This window comes from Mercenaria mercenaria, chromosome 9 (genome assembly GCF_021730395.1).
Source record: "Mercenaria mercenaria strain notata chromosome 9, MADL_Memer_1, whole genome shotgun sequence".
Lineage (NCBI taxonomy): Eukaryota > Metazoa > Mollusca > Bivalvia > Venerida > Veneridae > Mercenaria > Mercenaria mercenaria.
This window is the reverse complement of record NC_069369.1, coordinates 54,653,843-54,662,965: the sequence shown is the minus strand read 5'-3', so window position 1 is coordinate 54,662,965 and position 9,123 is coordinate 54,653,843. Positions and strand designations below refer to the sequence as shown.

The following is a 9,123-nucleotide window of genomic DNA, read 5'->3' as shown; positions in this document are numbered from 1 at the left end:
TCACAGCGTTGTATAACTTGCCTTTCAATTGCATGTTATGCTCCAGTAAGTCTTTTATAAGTGTCTACAGATTAACAATTGATATACAATGTAACGTTGAGAAATAGGTGCGCAGGTCATGCATGTTTAGTTAGACCGGACAAAATACATTTTAATGAAATAATTGCTGCAACTGTGTGTAGTAATTATCAGAATGACATACCTCCCTCAGGTTATACACACATTTTATTGATATTTCTGTTTCGTTGCAACATCCAGCGGCGATGTTTATATCCGATATTTCCCCTACATTTTGTTAGTGGGTTATGGTGGGGGAGGGGGAAGTGGGTAACGGGGCGAGTGTCTTTTTTACAAAAATACCCAACTAAAACACTAAGTGATATGTATCGATTATTATAATAATATGTAGTTTCATACCTTGTATGACAAAAGCACATACAAAACCATCAAGGCCACGCCATTAACTGCATGCTTTCCTCAACGTGACACTTCTGGTGGTATTAACTGGGTTTATAAAAAAGTGTGTTTGTAATATTATCATACCCGCCTTAAATTTAGGACGTTTTAAAAGAGTAACGTACATACATAACGTGCACAAAGTAGGGCATGACATGCTCCAGTTTTAGGCTAATGTCTAACAGTTACAAAGTTTCAATGTCGGCCAGGGCACTCAGTTAGGCAAATTGTAATGGCTGAAGTATCAAATGGCTAAATCATTCGATCTTTGTCAAATATGCATTTGATATGGTACAATGTTTGCTTCGAAAGTGTCATCTTGCTGTTCTTTTCGCGCAGACCAAAACATAATTCTCCGAGGCAAGCCTAGGATATTTTTGTTTTTCGTCCGCGTATATGACGTATTCGACGATTGCATAGTTTCGGAAACACAATAAATTACCTGTATATGCAAACGTGCATGTTTAATGACGTAAAATTTGCTGTTGTAATTTTTATGCCCTTGGACTTCTTTCAAATCCGTTATACGTTTACTTTCTCATGGCAATTTCGTACCACGTAACATGCCACTCCCCCCACCCCACCCAATAAAAGGGTAGGTAGAAAGGTGCTTTTATATTTTTTTACAAAGAAGAAAGAGCAACACAAAGCGAACAGTATAACAAATAGCGAAAATATCGATTTTTTCCAACGCCATAAAAACATTTAAGGTCGCGGTAAATTTTTAGGGTAGGTCGGGATACCCAAAACAAATACTTTTTAGGCCTTATGAAGGCATGTCAATAAGAACTTAGTTCCTCTTTAGACGAACAGCATACTGCCTTTTTAATTGATCTATACATAACAACGGCTATGTCAGACTAAGATGACACCACTTAGAAGAGAGTAAAACTGGTTTTATCTGTTTATAAACTAAGAGAGTGTACGTGGAAAGTTTTCATGAACATTATTTGAAACGATTCGCCATGATCGCACACTTTTGGTACAACATAAATAGAAAAACAGTGAAATTTTCTTATTTTGAGGTTATGTTTTCATAGATTGAAAAGGATTGTGAAAATTTAGCGAATTGCCCCAACTGAACGGTCGTCTGGCAAAATTGTAGATTAGACAATGTATTCAGTCATATTAGATTTGTTCTTAGTACTGCTGAAACTCGATGACTCGAATTCCAAGGGATCAAGTGTTATACTTCGACATAACCGAAATTCGGCATAAGATGATATTTTTGGGTTTTTGGGATGGTACCTGAAAATGTCTTCGAGATAGCCGGAACATTGGGATAAGCGAGTTCGATACATCAAGTTTCAACAGTATTCACTACTGGTTAAAGAATTTCAAAGTATTTTTTAAAACAAATATGGTCAAAGTTACGTATATATACAATACAGTAGTCATTATAGCAAGTCAAGAGGTAATAAAGACAAACACCACTAAAAACATCTTATCGATAGAAATATCACTGCACACAATTAAAGATATCATTTTTTGCCAGGTAAGTCTTTATTTACGGTGCAATATTTTGTCCTGTGCTCTTAAACGTAACGTGTATTACATTTACTAGGTAAGTTCTCGTGAGATCCGATCTGGCAAAAATCCACTCGAGCCGAAGGTCGGGCTACTGTTATGATAACCCTATTATTCCGCCAAAACATAATTACAATTCTTTTAGGCATCGACTGTTAAGGTTTACTCATTGAGGAACAATTAAATTGTAATAAAGGTTTTACTGAGGATTTTTAAGTCTGTAACGTGTTGTTCTCTCTATAATGACATGGTAATGCATGTTTTCCATTAATAATTGATTATCGCATTTCTGTTACATAGGATTTAAATTGGCGACAATTTTATAGTTTTCAATTTCTCTACATACAGCAACTATAGTATCAATGCTTCTGCTATTTAAGCGTTTTTCACGGTCTGTGTTTACAAACAGTGCTGATGCAATATATATGCATTTAGTATCATAGAGAATTTTATCATAGGACTGCCAGATAAACAGAAATGATTGTAGAATATTGTTTTCATAACATCAGACACGCTGCTTCACTTTTTAACCACTTAACGTATTGACATTTTGTTTAGTATTGTTGCAGCTGATTTAGTATGTTAACAGTCTAGATACCTTTCATAGTCATAGCGATTAACCTGATCCAGAAAGATTACAACAAATGATCCATTGTCATCAACAAGACAATGTGAATTCAGAGACAGTTATTCCAAAATGAATGGTTATATCCCAACATCCGACTCTTTTATCTACCCCTTAACACCCCACCCCCATTTTTCTGTATTTTGTATATATTTATGATGTACATGTTGTTGGATTTTTGAAGCAACCCGTCTACAATATTTTCCCGTTATAGCTTCTTTTGTTGTGGGCCTACTTTGCGATGCATGGCTCTATGTCTCTGTTTGGGGTGCTCTGTGCTTCCGGGAAATCTACCCTTACATTTTATCTTTTATAATCTAAATATTGAATAAATAAATATTAAACCAACATTGTCTAGGAGTTAAATTTCTGCCTTACTTAAGATACGATGGGAATTCAGAAAATTTTGAGACTAACGCGGTTCCCTAGAATCTTTTATACATACAAACATGATTTTTATTGACTTCTAGGAGATTTCAATAGTCAAGTACATTAAAAATTTCAACACAATTTGTTTTGTCACCGTTTTATTACACCAGACTCGTACACACTGGTGTTGCTTTAGGCTCCAGTTATAAAGAAAATTATGTCCTACATAAAGATGCGTTGAACTTAAAACTCTTCCAAAGACACTTCATACAGGCGGGTAAGGGTATTTGATAAGGGAGAATCCGGAGTCCAAGATCTACCTTGGGTAGGGCGTTCTAAACCGTCAGCATCCTCTCATAATATTGCTACTGTAGCAAGACTCAAGAAATACAGTTTGCCAAATAGTTTCATCAGTGAGCATTTCATCGGGAAGCGTTCATGACATTCTGACCAAACACTTTGAATTATCGAAAGTGTGTGCAAGTTGGTTACCCCTTCATTTGACAAAAAATGCGGAAAGCCCAATGTGTGCAATGTTGCAAGAAACTTGTACAAATCTATAAAATTGCAGTTGAAAGGAGGTTTGACGAACTTCTCACAGGAGACGAGACACGGGTATATTATTGCGAACCTAATAGGTGGAAAAAAACAACAAACAGTGGCTAAGGAAAGAGCAAGAACGGCCAGTTATCGCAAACAGAACTCAAAGTTGTAAACGGGTCCTTAACACACTTTTCTTCAGATCATTGAATGCATTTTGGCAAATGTATGTTGAACAACTACCTATTGCAGTTATATTCAATACGGGATCCGATTGGGAATGTAATACCCATATTTAATACATCTTATTCGAAAACAAAAACCTCAAAAGCTTTATATTTACATTTATTTATTCGATGTGTCATGATGGAATCCGGCAGCATAAAGATTTTTGTCTGGCGCGTTAATTATTAATAAATTCTGAACATCGAAATGTTTTCTACTCACAGTTTTCCAGTTACGGACATTGTATTAATTGTGTGTATGAAGTAAAATATGAAAACATATTGCTAAAAGAATACTACAAAGGAAAAATGAAATAAAACGTTTAAAAAGTCAACTCCGTTACGAATTTGTCAACGAAATACTTCGTAACGGAGCTGACTGTAACGGAGTTCACATTTTGGCATTTTTTCTGCGTACAGCTTCCCCGACTGTGAGTATTTGTGTAAACAAACAAACCTCCATGTTTCTTGCACCGATTCTTTCTACGAACATTTTATTTTTAGAATTTTTCATGAAACAGGTTAGTGATAAAGCAACTTACTGTGTATTACTGGGGCGTCATGTGTATTTAACATCACTTAGCAGTCATTACGGAGTTGACAGTGGATTACCGGGACACAACAATCTATCAGACTGAGAGTGTAAAATCTAGGAGACATAACATCCACCGCAAAGTATAGAACTGATCTACATTGCAAACTGAGCCATTAATTTATACAGTGATTAACTCTGCAACGGAAAGAAAGTGGTATCTTGTATTCCTGTATTCCCGCCCCTCCTCCCACCCACTTTACAAAACTATCAAACTTTGGTTTGCTTGGACGGACAGGAGCAGTCTATGAAATTGTTTATTACCATGAAGTTCTAACGAATTACATGAAGCCTTTGTGTGTGGCAGCATCAACAAATGATATAAGAGCAATGATAGCGTGTCCGTTGAGGATATAATTCCCGGATTTTAGATTCTATGTCGAGTTTTGGTCTGTTTCTTATCTCATGGGTTCATCATTCCTACAGTAGGTGATTAATACTATTGAGAATCTGTTCTAGGAATAGATGTGTGTTTCTTGTTAATGTCAGTTTAGAAATATCTAAATCTCGGCTATAATATTTATTTCAAAGTAAGTTGCAAAATAAGTTACAAATTAAGCAATAGCATAGAGTAGTACATTAGTGTACACATCTCTAGGTTTCCTTTTTATACAAAAACTGACGTATTACGTGATGGCGCATGCGTCGAATTGTCCATTATGTTTCGTGTCCGAAACAGAACTTAATAACAATTCAATGTATTGACTTTAAATTTGACATATAGGTAGGTAGCGATACATGTAAATTGTATAGATCAGGTCTGTAGGTCAAAGACCAGCTCAGAATTCAAATTTGTCATTCCTATAACGTCTCCGGAGCATGATTTAATAACCATTCAATGTATTGACTTCAATCTTGGCGTATAGGTAGGTGGTGATGAGACGACGTGCAATGCGCATAAACCAGGTCAGTAGGTTAAAGGTCAATGTCAGAGGATGGTCATTTCTCTCATTCATATTTTTGTCAAGAGCATAACTCAATAATCATTTTTAAAAAATGCTTCCACTATAACAACAACAACACACACAAAATCACTTTATTTTCGAGGATTGCAACAATCCACATCGCTACTCCTCCCCCGATCGAATACCACATATCCCCCTTTTACATTCTTGAGCCTTAGTGGTCGAGCGCTTCAATCATATTCAGGGATCAATTTTACAGGAACGTCAAACTTTTTTGTTCCTTAAGTGGCGGTTCTTTTGTTTTTAAACAATGGAATGACAATATCCTAATCTATTTATAAGGCATTTTCATTTCGTTACTGTTCAATTGATACGCTTCCTTTGAATGTCCCAGCACAGGCAATACATTTTGTTTCTTTGATGTCTTCTTGATGATTAGAAAGAAACTTTTGAAGGCCTACCAACACAAAATCTAATGGATTCGTTTCTGAAGATCGATCATGTAGAAAACAGTTATGACTGTTGTTTGGCTGATTTGTTTGCATTGACAATGATCTCCATCACACACAGCAAACATCGTCTCAAAGACAATTTAAAATGGTAAAGTTGTGTTCCGCAGCCTTTGGTGTTTTATGAAATTTTGTAGTCTTTAGATGATATACAAAATAATACTATAATAATTAAAACAAATGATATTCTATTCTCTACAGTACTTTATCTGCTTTCTTATTCGTGATTTATAAAACGATGTTGAATATTTCTAAAATTCTCATAATCCACGTTCTTAGTTATATATGATTTATTATAACCTTCAAAGTAGCACATTCTTCACTACTTTGCCGCCTGCTCTACGACATTAATATCCTGTGTGAAGAAGGCATCTCAGTTTTACAGCAGGAACCAAGTAAGCTTGACGACCAGAGAAGAAATATGATCTTGTTGACCCTTAGCGGGTCTGCACAATGGTAGATTCGAGATGGATAATAAAGTGGCAATTTGAGTGAGTACTCATTATTGTCTGTGGCACCAAAATTTAAACTGGAACAGAAGTGATGATTTGTTAAGTTTTTGTGAATCCCGTTTATTTCATTGTTTCAAAATACGAATAGTAAGTTTTGAAACAACACTAAATTTCGATTTTGCCTACGTTTTGCTTTGCATTTCTATTCATTTTTCTACTCTGAGGCTCTAAGTATATGGATTGAAATTTTGACATGCTAAAATTTTGTGGTATTACCAATAAAACCCTCATAATTTATAGCCTACATCAAATTTAAAAGAACATGCACAACATATGTTATTTTGATACCATTTTGTGATTTCTTGTCGTTTTTCGGATACCTAAACTGTGTTTGTTTGACTTATAGCCCATGTTTTAAAACAAATAAACACTTCTTGCTAACTTTATTCAACAGAATTATATGGCTAAACTGTTATAGCATGTATATACAGTTAGTTTAAGACAAAAGCCTGTTCCAAACTGAAGAAGTGGAATGTCAAATTACAAAAAGTATGATAATATTGACAGGTAAACTACTGCAAAAGTTTAAAATAGTTTAGTTGTTAATCTTTGTTTAAAACAGTTAAATAGAACTTTTTGAATGTACAGAGAACAGTCATGATTATTTTGAAATGACGATACATACTACTATATTTGTTAAAACACATACCACGATCACGTTCAATGTATTTATTGAATGTATATTTGTCAGTGTTCACGATCGCTCTCAATACACTTTATGAATGTATATTTGTCAATGTTTAATATTTCTTCAGGGTTGCAGCTAAACTCTTTACATGTCTACTTGTTAGTTATCTAGAATGTCTTGTTAGCCTTCGTTGAAATATGTTCTTCATTATTCTGTCGTCTGCAGAACCACATTCATCTGCTGGCTTGCATCTTTGTGTAGATGCCTGCGCACACGTGTAAGAAACATTTCTTCCTTTGAGGAAACCAAGTTACTTTGAAGACCAATAGGAGAACCGCGAGGACCAACATGACTAAAAGGTAGGCACAGCGTGAGATTCAAAATGGTAAGTAGGATGACAATATACGCAAGGCGTATTTGAACAGCCATAATTCTCGACCGCACCAAATCTGAAATGAAGACAGGAATTGAACGCATAGTTAAGTGATAGGATCAAAACAGATCCAATACACTATAAACAAAATGAAAGAAATAAACAAGCATTGCCATGGCTTTACTTGTACACTAACGGAACATAATAATATTGACTATGGCGAAGCAACAGAGAAATATTTCATAGACATATGATGCCCGTAAAACTAAAAGGGACGGCAGTGAAAGATAGGATAATGTTCAATTAATTTTGCTTATTAGGTAGATACAAGTCAAACACCATGTTTTCCAGCACATTTATTATAATGGCTATCAGTTTACTTAACTAATATTACTTGAATAAATTGTTCTCTGCAAGTATCTGCCCGCATGATTCAGTGGTTAAAACTGTGATGTTTATAATGTGTTGTAATATTCTGTAAAAAGTACTGTTTCTGTTGGATGTGGATTGACCTGACTTTTATGACGAAATATAGTGACACTGCTAGGCTGGAAGACACGAAATCTTGCTACTCAAAGCAATTATGCGGTATTATGCATGCTTTGAATATTATTTCTTAACTCACAATAATAATATCTTGCATCATGTCAACTTTTGTAAAAATTGCCAACGTAAAATATCATGAATGTATTCTTAAGCTTGAAATCAAATTAATTCAGATAACGTTTAAAAGTGCTTTATAGAATACATTCCAAAAATAAAATCTACTGCGAATTCATAAAAACCAAAAGGAAAGTTTATTCCTACATTAATAATTTTGATACCTGATATAACTAAACAAGACAAACATTTTCAAATATTAAAATTTAAGTCACTTACTTATTTCCTGTCAAAGCCGAACTTAATTTGTGACTTCTAGCAGAAACTAAAACGGAATACAAGTAGATACATTCCATAAGAAATATCTCATGAAAAATTAAATAAAAAACAATATTATATGGAAAGTAACTTTAAAATACGCTTACTTGTACCTAGTTTAATTCTCCAAACCGATCCAATAAAACCACAGTACTGAAAATCAATGCTTAAATATTGTCAAACTCTATTCACAGCGTTATATAATTTGCCTTTTAATTGCCTGTTATGCTGCAGTAAGTCTTTTATAAGTGTCTACAGATTAACAATTGATAAACAATGTAACGTTGATACGTTTAATTTATGGGTGGGTGCTAGGGTATTTATATATATATACAGTCAAACCCGGCTGCAGAACCTCCCTTGGGGACTGAAAAATGCCGGTATTTGTGAAAACATATATTTTCTCAAGACAGGTGACGTGTGACCATAGTAAGCAGGTTATATTTTTTGGAGGCTGTCTACAGTACGGGTCTGACTGCATAAGGGAGTTCATCAGTTCTAAGACAAAGGTGAATGTACCAAGTAATATAGCAAAAACAAAACAAAATTATATGGGATAAGGCCGTGACTTTATTGTAAATTTTCAAATGAAAATTATGGCATATTGTAAATATATAGCATGGTATATATGAAAATGATGAGAAAATGTGAAAGACAAAGCTCCAGCTAAAATGCCTGGAAGCAACATAGCAGCGCGAAGGTGCAGAAAACTATGAAAATAAGCGCAGAACATACCAGACCTAATAGGAAATTGTAGGTTCTAGTACTTCGCACTAATGAGAAACGAGGCAAAGATGCTCTCGGAGATCTCTATGACATGAGATGATATATAAACAAAAATATTCTTCCTAGATTAAGTAAATGCGAAATGAAACATAACACCAAGATCACAATAAAATCTGATGTAAGTCAATAAAGTCTTCAGCAAACAAACGCACAAAAATA

At 34.6% G+C, this 9,123-nt stretch overlaps 1 long non-coding RNA gene across 1 annotated transcript; it reads right to left on the bottom strand.

The window, feature by feature from the left end:
- Positions 1-6,629: 6,629 nt before the first annotated feature.
- On the bottom strand, positions 6,630-8,730 carry LOC128559523 (uncharacterized). The gene is made up of 2 exons (XR_008372431.1): positions 8,286-8,730; positions 6,630-7,336 (listed from the first exon to the last, which is right to left on the bottom strand). It is a non-coding gene; the product is annotated as an uncharacterized LOC128559523 (long non-coding RNA).
- Between the last annotated feature and the right edge of the window lie 393 nt (positions 8,731-9,123).